The 19723-nt window shown below is 40.7% G+C and overlaps 1 pseudogene; it reads right to left on the bottom strand.

Moving 5' to 3' along the window:
- Positions 1 to 2214: 2214 nt before the first annotated feature.
- LOC113427498 (vomeronasal type-2 receptor 26-like) overlaps positions 2215 to 19723 on the bottom strand; it is a 31616-nt pseudogene continuing 14107 nt past the window's right edge.

Below are 19723 nucleotides of genomic sequence, written 5' to 3'. Positions count from 1 at the left end.
CTGTTTACAAATACTGAGCCGAAGAATGTGTTAAAGATGTTGGCTTTAATGGTGTCACAAGTTGCAGTCTTTACCATCAGGTCCTATCAAGGGAGGGATGGACCTTGAGTCTTTTAGTTTGTTGTTTACAAAATTGTAAAAAGCACGGGTGGAATTGGTGCTTAGAAGGTTTTCCTCTTGTTTAATGTGATAATTGGTGCATTCGGTCTTTATCTGGTGGCATAAATTTTTGTATCGGTTTTTGAAATTGGCAACGTGACCAGATTTGTTTTTCCGCCAGAGTGATCTCTTTTGGATTGAAGTTTCCTTATTGATATGGGTAATCTGCTTTTTTGTTTTGTTTTGGGAGTTGTTGTTGGTACATATAGTTTGATGACTCTTTTGACTTCAAGTAAAAATATGTTGTAATGGTCTTCAACAGTATTGCATCCAGTGAATAGAGATTGCCAATCAAGGGATGAGAGATCGTTGTGTATAAGATCATAGTTGCCTTTTTGAAGTTACAATTGGGAATTACATCATTGTGGTGATTTTTGTGTGGACGCATGTTGAGACAAAAGTCAATCATATTGTGGTCGCTACTGAAAAGGGTTCTTTAGTTTGTATTCCGTAAATTAAATTCAAACTATTGCAGAAGATGAGATCGAGGCAGTTGTTTAGCCTAGTGTTGTTGGTTACTAGTTGTTCCAGTCCCAGATTTGTAGTAGCATTGTAGAAGGTTGTGTGTATGATTTCAGTTGTACAATCATTTAGGGTCCAGTCAATATGAGGTAGATTGAAATCACCAAGAAAGATAAAAGGGTATGGGCAGGATGCAGCCCATGTTAGTAATGTATTTAGCTTGTTTACATGTTCGATGTCATAATCAGGTGCTCTGTAACATAGTAAGAATCGAATTGTGATATTTAAGGATAGTTCACAGATGATGGTCTCAGGAAGAGCAAGCTCCTGGGTAACTTGGATATTTTTTAGATGTAAGGATTTTTTATAGAAGATAGCAACACCACCTCCTCGACGATTTTCACGATCTGATCGGTAAACATGATAGTCTCTTACTGTGGTAATGGAGTCGGGAGAGATGCATTGAGCCATGTTTCACAGACAAATATAATGTCAAAGTTAGCCATATTTAGGAGGATGAGAAATTCAGGTATTTTATTCACGAGGCTTCTTGCATTGAGTAGTTTGCATTTAAGGCCGGCAGTAGTTGGAATTGAGGTAGTTGGGGGCGTGCGTGCCTAGTCTTGGGTGATGGTGGATCGGTTGAGGTAGGGTTGTGGTTGAGGGTAGAAGCTGAGTATTGGGTTGCATGGCTTACTTTTGATACAGTCAGCATGGTAGTCAATGTACAGGTCCTTCTCTCCATTGTCTAGACGGTTTTTGAGTTCAATGCGGAGTACACGGGAGTGGGCACGTTGCTGTATGGTTAGGTCAGGGCGGCAACGGAGGTTCTTATGGTTGGTGTTGGTTTTGGCGAGTGAGTTTATAGTATAAATGAATTTACGTTTGCTTGTTTCATTTTTGCAAATGACTCTGCACAGGCGTGGGGCTACAGAGCCGTCACTGTTATTGAGCTCTCGGCCAATGCGTGAAATGTCAAGTATTTCATCAGCGGAGATGGTTGATGCTTGATAATCCCTGATGATGTTTCGGACAGTTGTGATGTCATCATTGTTATTGGTGACCTCTAGACCAAATAAGATATTATACTGTCATATCTCTCTCTCTCTCTCTCTCTCTCTCTCTCTCTCTCTCTCTCTCTCTCTCTCTCTCTCTCTCTCTTTCTTTCTTTCTTTCTTTCTTTCTCTTCTCTCTCACACAAACACACCCACCCACCCACAAAGTTTTTAAAGAGAAATTCAGAATTTATTTAAAAGTTCTGGAGGTCAGAATTTGAGAATTTGCTCAATATCTCTATAATATAGCTGACATATCACACACTTTAACACCATTTTGCTTGCACAGACTTGGGGTGTTTTCCAATATTTAAAGACAGCAATGCCTCCTAGAAGAATTTGTACTTAAACTACGTGTACAAAAACACTAGAGGTGAAAAGTCAGCTTTTACCTAAAGGCATAAACAGTTGAAACAACACAAATATAAGGTTTAAAACCAGATAAACAGATCCATCAATGTGAAATCTTCATACAGCACCCTTTTTCCTGCAGTGTTTTTGAGAATTTTTTTTTTTTACAGTATTTCAGGTTCCTTCTTCAGAGTTTATTTTTTCTTGTTAGCTTCTCCCTCGTGTTAAGATTTGGCTTCAACAAAATGATGTAACATTTGGGGGAAAAGATGCAGCTCAGTATCCCAAAACTGGAGGCCAAAATAGAAAAGATCTCCACAGCCACCATGTACTTCCATTTGGTACTTAGGTAAGTTGGAACAAAAGACATCCAAATACTGCAAAATAGCAACATGCTGAAGGTGATAAACTTGGCTTCATTGAATGTGTCAGGCAATCTTCTGGCCAGAAAAGCCAGTACAAAGCTCACAATGGCCAGGAAACCCATAAAGCCCAAGATACAGTAAAACATGAAAGCTGAACCTTCATTACATTCTTCAGTTATTTCTGCTGCCATTGAATGCTTGTCCACATCTGGAAATGGGGGGGAAAATGACCAGCCACACAGTACAAATGGTGACTTGAATCACTGAGGAGGAAAGAATGATGGAGTTGGCCAATACTTGGCCCATCCTTTTCTTCATCCTGAACCCTGGCTTGATAGTGGTAAATGCTAGAACCACCATGATGGTTTTGGCCAAGATGCAAGAAACTGCTGTTGAGAAGATCATGCCAAATGCAGTTTGTCGAATGAAGCAAGTCAGCTTCTCTGGGTGGCCAATGAAGAGGAGAGCACAGAGGAAGCCGAAGAAGAGTGAAACAAGGAGAGTATAGGTCAGGTTCTGGTTGTTGGCTTTGACAATGGGAGTGTCATGGTATTTAACAAAGATTCCCAGGATGAAAGCAGAGAGACAAGTAGCACAAAGAGCAAAACTGGCCAAAGTGCTGCCCAAAGGTTCTCCATAGGACAAGTAGGTTTTCTTCTTTGGAATGCATGAATCCTGGGTCAGGTTTGGATAATGATCATCTGGACATTCACTACAAACATCCATATCTGAAATACACAGTTTGGATTTCTATGGCTATTCTATCAAAATTCTATCTCTGGTTAAGGTCTATGTCATTCCAGAATATAGTTTTTATTATCTAAAAACTTTGTAAATATTTTTTTCACACTATTAAATAAAACCAAGAAAAATATGATTTAAGAAAGTCATGGTGCATTAGTCTATGTGAGTTTATGTATTTGGATTTTTTTAACCTTCCTTCAATGAATGCATTTGCTAAACATCCATTCCTTTCCCTCAGTTTCCTGGAAGGATTACATAAACCAACATTTCTTTGCATGGTTCACGCAATAAGTCCTGGATTCAAGAAGATTCTTCGGATACACTTCATCACAAGATTGAAACTCCATAGGCCAGCACTGAAAACACCTGTTCATTGGGAAATCTATCATCAAACTGCTTCACTTACATGGGTTAGAGACTGGATACTATTAGAAAATAGAACAATCCTGCAGTTAGAAGACCACGACCTGCAACAAGGATGGCACACGTTTCTATGGCCTGATAATCCAGGCTTACATAGACATTTTCAACAGCATAGAATTAGGCAAGCACTATTTAAGATCTGGAATAAAACTAGAAAACAGATATATTTAGAAATGCCAAATTGGATATCAATATTGCAGGCAGTAACATATCCAAACCTATTGAAACAGGAAAATTATCACCTACGAAGATGTCTTAAATGGGGATGGAGAGTTAAAAACTAGACAAGACCTAAAGCAGCATGGGATGGATCTAGAATGGTGGGAATAATACAATTACAACAAGGTATAAAGGGGATAAAAAAGAATGGGAAATTAACATGCAAGAAACAATCTTAGATAAAATTCTCTTAGAATCAGAGGATAAATTGATAAGGAAACTTTACAAATTTCTATTAGCTTATAAATTAGAGGAAGAACAAGTAAAGGAGACTATGGTGGTATGGGCTAGAAATTTTGGGTACAGCATTAATTTAGATCAATGGCAAACAATATGGGATAGAAATAAAAAGATCACCATGACTACTACATATAAAGAAAATCTGCTCAAAATGTTCTACCGATGGCATCTTCCACCAGCCAGATTGGCCAAGATGTACAAAAGCCAGTCCCCAAATTGCTGGAAATGTTCAATAGAACGGGGAATGTATTATCATGCATGGTGGTGCTGCACAAAAAAGCGCAGTATTGGCTTAGGATGGGGAAGTGGCTGGAGGAAATGTCGGGTTTTAAAGTAGATCACCTACCAGAATGCTTTCTATTAGGAATTATGTCAAAAAAATATATAAGAAAGATGAAACAATTTCCTGAGCTTTATTTGATTTACACAATCGCCCAAAACTGGAAAGAGACAGTTATACCAAGTGAAGAAGAAGTAATGAATAAAATCTTGCAATGCGCTGAAATAGACAAGTTAACTCTAGAAATGAAAAACAAAGATGAATCGGCTTATTATACAATTTGAGATAAATTCTATAATTGGTGAGAGCACAGAGGAAGGTCAAGTTGGGAAAGGAGTTGTTGAAAGAATAAATGATTGGATGAGATGAAAAGAAGATAAATGATGTTAGAAATATAATATATGAACAAATAAATGTGTATATGTACATAGTTGAATAATTGCTTATAGGAATATATATATATTCATCAAAAATCATCAAAAATAAATACCAACCACCCAAACACCTCATGGAACTAGCAGAACACTGCTTAACCAACACATATTTCAGAAAGGACAAAGATACAAACAAATTGAAGGAGCCCCTATGGGATCACCACTGTCACCCGTCATTGCAAAACTGTTCATGGAAGAATTTGAATCCAGAGTCCTAGCCAATGCCATCCACAAACCCAAACTATGGTTAAGATACATCGATGACACATTTGTGATTTGGCCCCATGGAAAAGAAAACCTAAACAATTTCCTAACACACCTAAACAGCACACACCCCAAAATCAAATTCACCATGGAAACAGAAACAAACAAACAACTACCATTCCTAGATGTACTAATCTACAAAAAAAAACAGATGGCACACTAGGACACACCATATACCAGAAGAAAACACACACCAACCGCTTCCTCAACGTCCAATCCCACCACCACCCAGCACAGATAAACTCCATGGCCAAAACACTAATTGCCAGAACCAATCGCCTGGCAGACAAAACACACATAAAGATTGAACTATGCACCCTGACTAAAGTACTGACAGCCAACGGCTTCCACAAAAGCAAAATCACAGGCCTGATCCACAAAAACACACTGAGACATAATGGAGACCTAGAAGATGAACAGATCTATGAAACAGCTGTCCTGCCCTACATAAGAGGTACTACAGACAAAATCAGTAAGTTACTACACAGGCATTACATCACAACTGCCTTCAAAACAGACAGAAAAATAGCAGCCATCCTAAGAAACCCCAAAGATAATACTCGAATACAGTTCATCAGTCTGGAATCCTTATCACGTATGTGATATTAACACAATTGAGAAAGTCCAGAAGTATTTCACAAGAAGAGTTCTCCACTCTTCTACCCGTTATAGAATACCTTACGCCACCAGACTCGAAATTCTAAAACTAGAAAACCTCGAATTACGCCGTCTTCGGTCTGACTTAAGCATGGTATATAAAATCATACATTGCAATGTCCTACCTGTCAATGAATACTTCAGCTTTAACCATAACAACACAAGAGCACACAATAGATACAAACTCAAAGTAAACCGCACCAAACTTGATTGCAGGAAATACGACTTCAGCAATAGAGTGGTCAATGTCTGGAATACTCTACCCGACTCTGTAGTCTCTTCCCCAAACCCCAAAAACTTTAACCTTAGACTGTCTACTATTGACCTCACCCCTTTCCTAAGAGGTCTGTAGGGGGCGTGCATAAGCGCACCAACGTGCCTACCGTCCCTGTCCTATTGTTTCTCTTATTCTTTTATTTTTCTTATATGTACCCATTTCATATATTCACAACTATGTATACACTTGTACTTATTATCTTGTAAACAATTGACAAATCAAATAAATAAATAAATAAAATAAATATAAAACTGACCTGGAAAACCAAAGCATATATGAAGTCCCCTGCGCATCTGCCCTGCCACATACATTGGACAGACCAATAGAAGAATAAGTACCTGCTTGGATTTTTCCCATGTCATTATAGTTGTGCTTTTAAAGTTGTAGCGATGTTTCAGCAGAATCTCATCTGCCATCATCAGGCTTCTGTATAGTGTTCGTCTCTGAGTCAGACTTTCACAGCCATTTTTGTTTTAAATTTGGTGCTAGCCTACGCTGTGCCAGAATGGTGTTTTCTTCATCCTGATTGGTTGGGAGTCTTGGTCTGTGTTTATTGGTCTTGGAGTTTACCGTGTTCTGCTTGATTGGTGTTTCTAATATCTTCTGTATGTTTTGTAGTGTTTTTTTTGTCTTGATTGGCTGGCAACATTGTATTTCCTGTATTGGAGGCTTTTAATGCAGCTTGGCTTCGGGTAAACGGATGGCTATCATTTATTAGGAAGCTAGGTTTCATCTGGGTGCCTGGTTGGGATGTGTTTGAGCTGGAGGTATCGGGGGGGGGGGTCTGTTTGTGCCCAGGTGTTTGCTTGGCTTGTGGTTTGGAGATTTTGTTTGTTTGTGAGTGCAGGCTTCTAGATAATTGACAGTCTGGTGGAGTCATCTCTTCCGTTCATGCTTTCAGATATATTGACCCAAAATCACGTCAAACCGATTTCACCATTTCAATGTTTTTAATTGTTTTGTTTAATAAAATGTTTTTGTTTTTTTAAGAAAACACCTATTCATTTAACATCTACCCAGTTTAGCCCCAAGAATGCCTGGAGAGTAGAAACCTTCTTGGGCCTGATCATTACTGATCCTTCTGCAAAACGACCAGTTTTAATCTGCTTTGTTCTGTCTGAACAAAATTGAATAGAAACAGCTGTAATACTGGAAGCAGTTTCTCTCCCCTGTATCAGTAGTGATGGGAAGATTTCCCTTGTCATCGTGGTACTGATATGCAAAGAATTAAACTTATTGTGCAAGATTGCCCAGTCCATGCATTCCTGGTTCCCTGGAAGATCTGCACAAAGCAATGCCAGAGGTGTTCACCTGGCTGGCTGAATTGGATATCCATTTATGAGATCACTGCCTCATAATTTTATGTATCATATGTATATGTTTACTTCTGTTTTGTCATGTTCTCTTTGTATGTTTAATAAATAAATAATCACCACAAACACTTTTTGTATCATTTTCATCAACAAAGAGTAGACTTCCAATTACATTTCCACAAGCAACATACTAAAATATTGTTACAGTTTTCATTATTGTGTTCCTTATTTAGTGGTAGTACCACTAAAGGTTTTATAGCACTGATGAATTACCTTGAATTGATATCCTGATAAAGCTTGGGATGTGTTTATGCTGATTGATTTCTCAGCATCACAATTTATTGTATTATACAGACATGTGTGCACACAAAGAGACAAACTGCGAAAGAAGGCTAGGAGGAATAACAGTGGTCCACCAAGGAAAAAGGAAAGGAAAGTTCATTTCTTCAACTGATTTAAGTGACCTAAAATCAATCAATCTCTCTCTTTTCCCCTCTATCTATCTCTGGAGTCTTTGTAGAGCAGTAGTTGTAGTATTGAGGGTAAACTCTGCCCACACACTGACTAGCTCAGCGTTGACTCAGCCTACCACCCTTCCAAGGTCAGTAAAATGAGAATCTAAATCGTTAGGGGAATATGCAAATAATGCTTCTACGTTGTAATACACCCAGAGAGTATTGTAAAGCACTATGGAGCTGTATATAAAACTAAAATGCTGTTGCTCTCTCTCCCCCCTCTCTCTCTCCCCCTCCCTCTCCCCTCCCTCCCCCTCTCTCTCTCATAGCATAGTCACCTTTAAGACTGTAGAATAAGCCAATTTTAATAGGCTTTCTAAAATAGGATTTGGTATGTATACAAATTAAGAGCATACTATACCATCATCTGATTATTTGATATTTCATTATCTTAGAAATCTTTATCCAGGATTTCTTACCTTTTTGATCTGCAATTTTCCCTTCTGGACATGGAAAGCAACCATAGCAACAGAACGGCTCCCCTTCTTTCTTTGCCTTACTGGTCCCCATTTGGCATGCATCATTACATAGTGAAAGAGGCTTTGTCTGTGGAAGAATGAAAGAAGAAGCCCACACTGGAAATAACATTTTTTTGAACTGATATATAGTTGAGTGGGATAACCTACTTATTTGAGGAAATGTTTGATTTTCCTTATACTCTTCAGATGGAGTCTTGAAATGCATTGATGTTTTAAGAACTCACCAAATCAGATTAACAAAGACTTTAAAAAAAAAAAAAACAACAACAGAAGGACAGAATCCAGATGTTTCCTGATACATGTTTCAGGATAGAAATAGTTTAGAATAAATTGCCTCTTGGATAACTGAACATTTTGGATATTTCAGAAACCAGGATCAGGCTACAATATGGATTGGATGACCTTTCTATATTTCAAATTCCTTTAATTTTTTATTGTTTTTTTTTATTTTTAGGATAGGCATCTTGAGTGTGCTTCTTACCTGGTTGAATTGGCTGGGCCATTGAATTTCTTCTGCATGAATGGTGAAGCCTTCTTTGGGAAGAGCCATGGGTTCTATTTTGCCAACTTTAATTCTCCGAAAGGAGTGGTTACGGAATGTGACCCAATTGACAATATCAAATCCTGTCATTAATGAACCATTTTCATCAAAGGAAACTTTTTCACCAGCAGAATTGTTAAATGAAACACTTCTCAGAAAGTGATGGAACTGAAAGCAGGAATGAGGAAAATAAATGAAGGATAATCAATCAATCAATCAATCAATTGGAGGTCTTCTAGTTCCCTGAGCAGTTCCCTGCTCAAGCAGGAGACCTTATACCAATGATGGAGAACCTTTTTGGCACTGAGTGCCCAAAATACAATGCAAGTATTTGTCCCATGCACGTGTGTACCACCCATACATGTGCATGTGCCCCACCCCCTGTGCATGCACCCTGCCCCTTGTGCATGTGCCCCACCCATGCGCGTACACATCAGAGGCCCGAAGACCAGCTGGCCAGCAGGAGGCATGCACACATGTGTGGTAGAGCTGGAGTGGGGTGATGGTGGGTGTGCCCACAGCAAGGCTCTGCATGTGCCATAGGTTCACCACCACAGCTCTATACCATTTCAGATAAGTTTCTTCTTAAAAACCTCCGATGATATAGCACCCACAACTTGTGAAGGCAAGCTTTTCCACTAATTAATTTTCTCACTGTTAGGAAATTTCTCCATAATTCTAGGTTACTTTTCTCTTTTATTAGTTTCCATCCATTGTTAGAAACAATGTAAATTGTAAACAATGAAATTGTAAACAGGATATGAAAGAAGACCTAAGATAGCTGAAAATTTACAGATAATTTTTCAGACTCCTAAATGTTTTATTTAGGTTGATTAAAATACCACTGTATTAAGCAAATTTAGAAAACTAAATTATTTGTTGCTTATTTTGGCTTCTTCTTGTCACATTATTTAACATAATTATCACGGTCAACATTATTTTAGACCATGGCAGCGATGTTAGATAAAGTAAAGTGACAAGAAGAAATAATATTTATCTGGAAACTTAAATAAACGTATCAGAAGAAAAAACAAGATATGAACATTAGTAACAAGAAGAGAATCACATCACTTACTATATTCTTATTTAGAATATATATTCTTAATAAGACATAATAGTGAACTCCATATATAATGAACTGTTAAAATATAATCCAGATTTTAAGGCAGTCATTGACCTAGACCTTTGTTCAGGCCAATACATAAAATCATTGAGAAGAATTTTATATCTCAATTACCTGCCACAGAGATAGATGAAGAAGTTTCCATCCTTCTCTCTTTGGCCTTGATCTGTACATGGATTTGGTTGAATGCATATTGTGCAGAGCATGAGCTACAGCATGAACAGCATTGTAGATGCTGTAGCTGTGAGTGGTCAGGCTTGTTTCAAAAACAGGTACAGGAAGAGAGTCTAATTTTTCTTCCCCAGTGCAGATTATGCTCCCCTCTTGGTCTCCTAGAGAAGCAGGGAATGCACACTTAAAAGCTTGTTCCCAAAAAGCTTTGATGAAACCATCTTCTCTTCTACCTTTAGGACTTCTGGTTTGAACAAAGTTCTGGAAACCAAACAATTCCTTTCTGTGCACTGCAAGTGATAAAACGCCATGGATGAAATCTAAGTTCCAATCATCTTGAAAGGGAATTGATGTGAAATCCATTTGAGTTGTCATAATCCAGACCTTTGTTGCCATTGGTACACTCTCAAATTCCGATAAATAAAGTGCCATCCTCAAAACAAAAAAGGACTGAATTTCACCATGGACTATGAATACACTTGCAGTACTTTTCCTGATATGCAGGAGTATGTCAAGTGCCTCCTTCAGCATTTGATCAACAAATACAGATAGAGTTAGCTGTGGGAACCTTTGTATGGTGTCAAAACAAATGCCATTCTTGGAGAACATGGGAAGTGTTACGAACTAAGCAAACGCATTGGTTTTGAATCCTAATAGTTTTACTTCCACAGCAGGCTCGTAATCCTGCACTTCTCATTGGCCCGCAGTTAGCAGATCGTGATAGGTCGTCTCTGGCTAATCTGATTGGCTGATAGCGGGTTGCCGCCGATTGGACGCTTCCAGCGCGGCAAACTTGAATCATTGGACACTGTGACAGCAGCAAGCTCTATAAAAGGAGCTGCTGCTGCCCAAGCGTTCGTTCTCTTTCTGAAGTCACTAATAAATAGTTGAGTCACTATTCGATGCCTCGTCTCCGTTCCTTGCGCCCACTCCTCCAGATCTAACACTGGTGACGAGGATGGGATGCGGAGACGATAGAGCTGACTGAACACTCGCTGAGCACCAAGCAGAGCACGTGGCTAAGAGCGCACCCACTAGCGACAAAATGACCAGCAGCGCCATACCACCCGCTCCATTTGACCCGGCTAACGAAGACTGGGACTCGTATATGGACAGGTTCCAGATGTTCCTGGAGACCAACAATCTAAAAGATGCTACGTCTGGCAAGAAACAAGCTGTATTCCTGACCCATTGTGGGCCTGCCGTTTTTACAATGGCAAAAGCACTTGTGAAACCGGCCGAAGTCAAGACAATGGATTGGGACAACCTCGCGCTGATCCTCCGGGCCCATTATGCACCGGCGGTGCCAACACTCATCAGAAGACACGAGTTTTACCAGAGGGACCAACAGAAAAGCGAGAGTGTTGGAGACTTCATCGCTGATCTCAGGAACCTGGCGGGACTCTGTGGCTTCGCAAACCTTGAGGAAGCCTTGAGAGACCGAATCGTTCTGGGCCTGGAAGACCCTATGACCCAGAGCAAAATTATGGTGAAGGGGGACATCGGCCTCGCAGATGTCATAGCCGAGGCTACTGCAGCAGAAGCAACCAGGAAATCGGCCGCTCGAATGTGCTGAGCGAACGCACTGCACCGCCAACTCGCCAGTGACACTACGCCTTTCGCCGAGAAGCACACAACGACCACCCACCATGAAGACCTCGAATCCTCATCAGAAAGCGAGGAAGAGGAGGTCAACCGCCTCAGGTCAGAATGCAACCAGCGAGACCAGCGGAACCCTAAATCTTCATGGCAATGTGCTAGATGCGGGGGTAATCACCCGCGGGCAGACTGCAAATTCCTAGACGCACTCTGCCGTTCCTGTGGAAAGAGGGGCCACATCGCAAAAGTATGCAGAAGCAAACGAGGATCCAGCCCAAACCGAAGAGAATATAATTTCCGGCAGACAACAGGCACCCCACCAATGACTCGGGACTGCCTAAACAACCAATGGAGCCACTACCACTACAGAAATAGAGCACCCGCCAATTCAACTAGATGAGAAGAGACCCATCAAACCATCACCATCGGCCACGCTTCATCCCTGGATGCAAGGAAAGTCCGAGTGAAGGTCACCATTGCAATTCAACCATGTGTTATGGAGGTCGACTCCGGGTCGTCCTTATCAATGGTCTCTTGGAAAACCCTCAAACAGCTGATCCCTGACATCCGTCGCCAGGACCTCAGCACTCAAAAAATCATATTAAAAGACTACCAAGGGAACAGAATCCCAGTTGCCGGTACCCGCCACGTCCAAGTATCTTTCAAAGACCACACAGCAACTCTTCCTCTTACCATCATCGATTGAGATCGGCCCAGCTTGCTAGGCTTGCAGTGGTTCACGCCGCTAGGAATTGAACTAGCAGGCATACACCAGACCGGAAGCGATGACTGGGAAGCGGCCCTCGTCCAGGAATTCCAGGACGTGTTTACCGAGGAACAAGGCAAGTACAAAGGATCCCCCATATCGTTTAATCTCAGCCCCGATATTGCGCCCATTCGCCTTAAGCCTCGTCGAGTGCCATTTGCACTCAAGCCAAAGATTGATGAACAATTGGACAAATTAATAGCCCAGGGCATGTTGGAACCGATTGACCACGTCCGATGGGAGACCCCAATTGTAACCCCCATAAAACCTGACAGATCCTTAAGAATTTGTGGGGACTACCGGGCCACCCTAAATCACGCGCTGTGGTCCAACACCTTCTTCATTCCTTGGGAGGTGGAAAAATATTTGCAAATTTGGACCTAGCCCAGGCGTACCAGCAACTGCCCGTAGATGCACAGACTGCAGAAGCCCAGACTATAGTCACGCACAGGGGTGCATTCAAGTGTAATAGACTCCAATTCGGAGTGAGCGTAGCACCGGGCATTTTCCAAAGTCTGATGGAGAGACTGTTAAAGGGCATAAAAGGGGTTGTGCCCTACTTCGATGATGTCTTGATAGCTGCCCCCACTAGAAGCCTATTAGAAAAACGACTCAGAATGGTTCTCCAGAAATTCAAAGACGCTGGCCTGAAGGTCAAGAAAGACAAGTGCCAACTATGTACTGAGAGGGTTGAATTCCTGGGGTACCTTCTTGACAAACAAGGAATTCACCCTACTGAGAAAAAACTAGCTGCCATAAAAAACGCCCCAAGACCTAGGAATAAAACAGATCTCCAAGCCTTCCTGGGACTCATTAATTTTTATAACATCTTCTTGCCCCAGAAAGCAACCGTTGCTGAACCCCTGCATAGGCTCCTCGACAAGAAGGCGTCCTGGATCTGGGGACACCAGGAAGAACGAGCCTTTCAGCAAGTTAAAGACCTTTTAACTTCAGATGCTGTATTAATGCAATATAACGAGACTTTACCTTTAACTGTCACTTGTGATGTTTGGAGTAGGAGCCATCTTGAGCCACGTCCTGCCAAACAGAACTAAGGCACCTATTGCGTTTTTTTCAAGAACCTTATCTAAAACTGAGAGAAACTATAGCCTACTCGATAAAGAGGCTCTCACTATCGTGTCTGCGATCAAACGATTCCATGAGTATGTATACGGAAGACCCTTTGCATTAATCACCGATCACAAACCATTACTTGGCATCTTAGCGGGAGACAAACCAACTCCCCACATTTTATCACCCAGAATGACACGTTGGTCAGAGTTTCTGGCTGCATACAATTACCAACTACTACATCGCCCTGGAAAAGCCATTCCCCACGCTGACGCCTTGAGCCGTTCTCCACTTCCAGAAGTCATAAGCGACCCAGCTCCAACCCTAGCTGCACTACAAATAGAAACTCTTCCGTCACCACCCCTGACTGCACAGGACATCACCTCGGAAACAAAGAAAGATCCTTGTTTGGCATGAGTCCTCAGCTGGGTGGAAAGAGGTTGGCCTGACAATGAACCCAGCGACATCCTTAAGCCTTTCAAAAACCGACAGACAGAACTTTTCTCCCAAAAAGGATGCATCTTGTGGGGAGACAGAGTCATAATCCCTGAGACACTACAGCATAAAGTTCTAAAACTTTTGCATGATGGACACCCAGGCATCGTGCGCATGAAGGCACTGGCAAGGAGCTACGCATGGTGGCCAGGTATAGATAAGCAAATAGAGACCTGGGTGGCCACCTGCTCCAAATGTCAGGAAACCCGCTCAGCTCCACCAAAAGCCCCACTGACTGAATGGGAAACGCCTCGAGGTCCTTGGTCCCGTGTCCACATTGATTTTGCGGGACCCACCAAGGGACACACATTTCTTATAACAGTAGATGCCTATTCCAACTGGCTGGAGGTCCACAAAATGAAGAGCACCACCACAGAAGCAGTTGTCAAAAAACTAAATAGACTATTCACTACGCACGGGTTGCCAGATGTCCTGGTCTCAGATAATGGCCCCCAATTCACTGCTCTGGCATTTGAACAGTACCTAGCAGACCGGGGAATACGCCACGCTTTAACTTCGCCGGCTCACCTGGCGGCCAATGGCAGGGCTGAGAGCATGGTCCAATTCATAAAGAAAATGCTACACAAGATGGAACATGGGGACATTGATGACAAGGTGACCAGGATGCTTCTCCTCCAGCATATCACCCCAAGCAGCACCACAAACAGAACCCCAGCCGAACTGCTCATGGGCCGAAAACTTCGCTCACATCTTGATCACCTACACCCTGCCTACACTCCAGAAAAGCCTCTGGGGTCCAGCAGCAGGTGTCGCACATTCAAGGTAGGCGACCTCGTCTTTGCAAAAAACTTTTCCGGCGACCCATTGTGGGTCCCTGCTACCGTAACCCAACCTACGGGCCCCCGATCCTACCATTTACAAACTGATGATGGGAAAACGTGGAAGCGCCACATTGACCAACTTCTCTCCCAACTAGCACCTACCCCGTCCACAAGCCCAGAATTTCAAACCAGGGGGGAAGGGAAACCGAAGGGACCGGAAGAGAATTAGCATATGACCCAGTAAGCAAAAACCAGCAAGCAGCACAACCAACCCGGGGATACTCACCTGCCGAAGGAGAACCAAGCCAGGTGATCGCCTCGCCACAAAGCAGTACTGCGACTGAAGCAAATTCAAGGAATCCAAATGACAGCCGTGACGGTAGCAGAGATGACAACCCCGAGTCACCCAGCGAAGAGGTTGGACTATTGTTGCCATTAAGTTCAGCACGCAGCCCACCGGAACCAGAGCCAGAGCAAAGACCGGTGGAGCAATGCAGATCGAGTAGACAGGTGAAACGACCTGCCTATTTGGAAGAATACATCACCCCACCCCTCAGACGGAACCTAGGGGGGAGGGGTGTTACGAACTAAGCAAACGCATTGGTTTTGAATCCTAATAGTTTTACTTCCACAGCAGGCTCGTAATCCTGCACTTCTCATTGGCCCGCAGTTAGCAGATCGTGATTGGTCGTCTCTGGCTAATCTGATTGGCTGATAGCGGGTCGCCGCCGATTGGACGCTTCCAGCATGGCAAACTTGAATCATTGGACACTGTGACAGCAGCCAGCTCTATAAAAGTAGCTGCTGCTGCCCAAGCGTTCGTTCTCTTTCTGAAGTCACTAATAAAGAGTTGAGTCACTATTCGATGCCTCGTCTCCGTTCCTTGCGCCCACTCCTCCAGATCTAACAGGAAGCACTTCCTCTATGAATCTCTCTCCATTAATATCATTCAGGTAAACCACTCCAACCCATTTCCAGTTGAAATATAGCAACAACCTGAGAATACCCTCATACTGGAGTGCCACAGTTGGGAACATCTGATGGAAAAAGACTCCTTGGGTTTTTTTCTCCATCACTAGATCTGAACCATATATAAGCTAAATCAAAAGGGAACACCAGAAAAGATATTTCCACAAGTATGTGGGTTTGCCTGTATGTATTGGTTGATAACTATCTGATACTTATTTTCTTTCTTTCTCCTTTTACTTGTTCAAAGTTCACTTTTCATCTGATTCCTTTTTTCAAAAAGGCAAAAAAAAAAAAAAAATCCCTACCATGGTGTTCATTTGCAATTTGTGTGGGAAATGATAAAATAAAGGAACTTGACTGCCTGCACGGAGTTGCTTGAATGGGACTAACAGTCATGCAGAATTGTTCCTAGTTTTCATGATACAGTTTAGCTCCATAGAGAAAGAAGTGGATAGGCCGAATTTCATGCATAGTGTCCCTGAACCAAGAGTTTCTTTTAAAATTAAATCCTTGGATTTCTTTGTATTTATTTTTCTCATCCCCAGACCACAAAAATACCTCAAATTGGTAGGAGAGATATGCACTTCTGTTGCAATATCTATGTGTTTTCATACTGCCTACCTGTGGGATCTTGTACATGCAGAGAATGGTTGCCATATTGAATTTGACATCACAGTTAGGTCCCCCAATAACTGCTACAAGATCATTTTGCACATCACATCTATAATTTGGGAGAAGTTTGTCTTTTGTGGAGAGAAGTTCCATGGAAGCAAGATAAATAGTCCTTGCCCTGAAATCATTATTGTAGATATGGAAGCCCAGGGTGATGTTAGGTAAGAGTTGGCTGTTGTCATTTATATCCTTTAAAGCAAATTCCAAAGCCAGGATGTGTTGGTAGTGCTGTTTTAGGACCCTACGATGAGAGGAATGGACATCTTACAATTTTGAACTGTCAGCAAAGAAGTTGATAGAATTCAGAATGTTTTAACAAAGAACTTCTTTGAAATTAGATTGTGTGGGAGAATCTTGGGAGAATCCTTCCACTCTAGAATAGTAGAATTCTCTAGGAGATTTAAGATGTATAACTTTTTTAATGTTTTTCTTGATACTCCCAGGAACTTTTTCTTGTGTTCTTTCCTTTTTGAAGGACTTTTGTGTATGTTCTTTTTGGATTTCAGGGGCTTTGTTTTAGAAACAATGAACCTGGGATGAGTACACATAGATTCATCCAGGAATGTGAATGTGTAGACTATAAGCTCTTCTGAAATGACTAGCACTAACAATGTTACCTAGTTTAGGTAATGAAATATCTGCAAGAAAACAAGCAAGCTCAGAGAGCACCAAGGACTCCTCTTCCAAAATGCCTTCCAGGACCTCTTTTATTGCTTGACCTTCAGAAAATAGTTTTGTCTGGCTCCATAACAGTGTCTGAATTGGGAGACCTGGCTTCCGGTTTGAGTTCCTTCGGCGACAGACAGAAATCTGCGATTGTGCATGGTTTCAGTCTGGGCTCGCCGCTGGAGCGCCCTGAGCCGGCTGGTTTCGGGGCTAAGCCACCCCGTAGAGGTGGTGAAGAGGGGGGAGACTGCCAGCAGGGTTGAGGAGAGCCATAACTCTCCTTCTCAGCTGGCCATTACTCCCTTTCCCGAAGGCAGTTGCAGCAGTGGTCAGAAATGGCCACCTCAAAGAAGAACTCGACCAGAAAAGAATGTGCAGGAGGAAGATAAGAAGTGAAAGTTTTGGCCGACTGGGTTAAATTGAAAAAGCAACAACTAAGGTACCCTGGAATTTAAACTTACAAAAAAATAACATCGCTCCCAAAGAAGAGTTGGAATCAGTGAAGGAAAATGAAAAGGGAACGGTTTGGTTTTTTTTTCCTTCTCTCCCTTTCCCTATACTGACAATTAAGAGACTTAAATAAGAAATCAGAAAAATCCACTTTGACATCAACAGGCAATTAAGCTGAAAATAAAACAAAATGTCAAAGGGATAATAAAGATTTCTGGACACTAAAATTTTTTTTCATAAGCAGGAAGGGAGAGAAAAAGAATAAAAGGGCAGGATCTGGAAAGAGGGAGGAGACTGCCTGGAATTAAAAAGAATCTACAGTAAAACTTCAACAAGACTTCTAAAAGATACATTTTAACTGAAACTTTGTAACTAAACAGTAGGACCCCAGGAAGAGAAAATGAAAAAAAAGAGCAAAAAGAAACAGCTTGCGTGTATTTGGATTACTTGGCGATCTTTGGATTCTTGGTTATTGCATTTGAATGACTAAAATTAATCGGGTGGTTGTTTAAAAATTTATACAATGGCACTACTTCTGGATGAATTGAAAATGGAGCTTAAAAAGTATAAAGAAGATGCACAAGAAGGGAGGGGTTCTTTTGGCTTCGTTTTTCAATTTTTAGAAATGGAGATTTGGAACTATGAGAAACAACAAGAAACGCTCTGCCAAACAAGAAGACTGGGACAAAGAAGAAGCCATCTTTAATGAACAAGTGATTCTATGTGGGTAAGAAAAAGGAAAGGGGGGAAAGAGAATGGAGAATTTAAGACTTAAAAAAACAACCAAAGAAAAGAAAAATAATTAAAAAAATAAGTATAATACTGGAAAGCAACAGAAGTGGGGAATACAGAAGAGAGAAATAGAGGTAGAGAGACAAGGGGGTAAAAAGGGGAGAGAGAAGAAGAGAGGGAAGAAGGAAAGGAAAAGAAGTTACAAAGCACTGGAACAAGATATAGAGAAACAGGACCTATTTAGAGATAATGGGTGAAAATTTAACTGAAAAAGGGATTCTGTAAAGGTACATAAGATTGTATTGTTATATTAGTAATAGAAATAACTTTAGAAAATTGGAAACAACGTATGATTAAAATGAGGGATAAAATAGTGTAATTTAGTGAAATGTTTGTTAATAAAATAAGTGAAATAAAATAAATGAGAAAATTGAATTAGGAAGGGATGGGAACATTTTAATTAGTTAATGTTTTATAAAATATAAGTGAAGGGGGGGGGTTAATTATGGAAAGCTTATAATTGTTCCCATAGAAGTATGATATTTAATTGAAAAGTAATGTTAAAGAAGTTAAGATTTTAATGAATATTAATATTAATGATAGAATTGAATTGGAATGGAATGTGTTGTTTTAATTACATATATTTATATATATTTTTCTTTTTTTAAGAATATAGTGTGTATTTCAAGAATGTACCAAGCAGAATCCGAATGGAAGTTATGTATTATATTGAATGTTATAACTTTAGGGTATATATTGAAGCCTAAATAAGAGTTAAATGGATAAACTTAAAAGATATAAAGGCGTCATACTCCAATCAGTAACTACAGGAGAAACTTTATTTAATGAGAAAAGATAATAGATAATTGAAACAGGACAGACAAAAAATATAAATATAATGATTTGAATTGAGACGAGATAATTAAAAGAGAATTGAGAAAATTAAAAGAGGGGAGAAGCTATGCAGAAAATGTAAAACAGTAATAAGATATGGAATAGAACATAAAAATGACCATGAAACTGAATTTGTGTCTGTACGAAGAAATGTAACCCGGGATTACGCTACTTTCAAAAAAGATGTTTTATTTGTATTTTTTGTGTGAAAACTCAAATAAAATTTACAAAAAAAAAAAAAAAAAGAATTGGGAAACCTATCTGTATGATTTCAGAAGTGGGAATTTGGCAGACTGGTATCTCAGAAGCTCACATTCAATAAGAAAAATAATCAACTACATTTCTGTTGTGAAATTTGCAAATAAGAATCTGTTAGTGTTAGCCATGGATTAAGCCCTAAGCTAGCTATGGAACCCAACAGGAAATATTCCTTAGATAAGAGTTGAGGCATAAGCTTCAAGTCTGAAACCTTGAAACATACCTGAGCAGATCTCTACAAAGATCCTACAGATCTCTGGCAAAGATCCTACAGTTATTGTTGTTTAGAGTTAACAT

This window comes from Notechis scutatus, chromosome Z (genome assembly GCF_049901735.1).
Source record: "Notechis scutatus isolate UNSWTSFEM ecotype Mainland chromosome Z, rNotScu1.2, whole genome shotgun sequence".
NCBI lineage: Eukaryota > Metazoa > Chordata > Lepidosauria > Squamata > Elapidae > Notechis > Notechis scutatus.
Note: the sequence above shows the minus strand (reverse complement) of the source record. Positions and strands in the feature narration are given on the sequence as shown.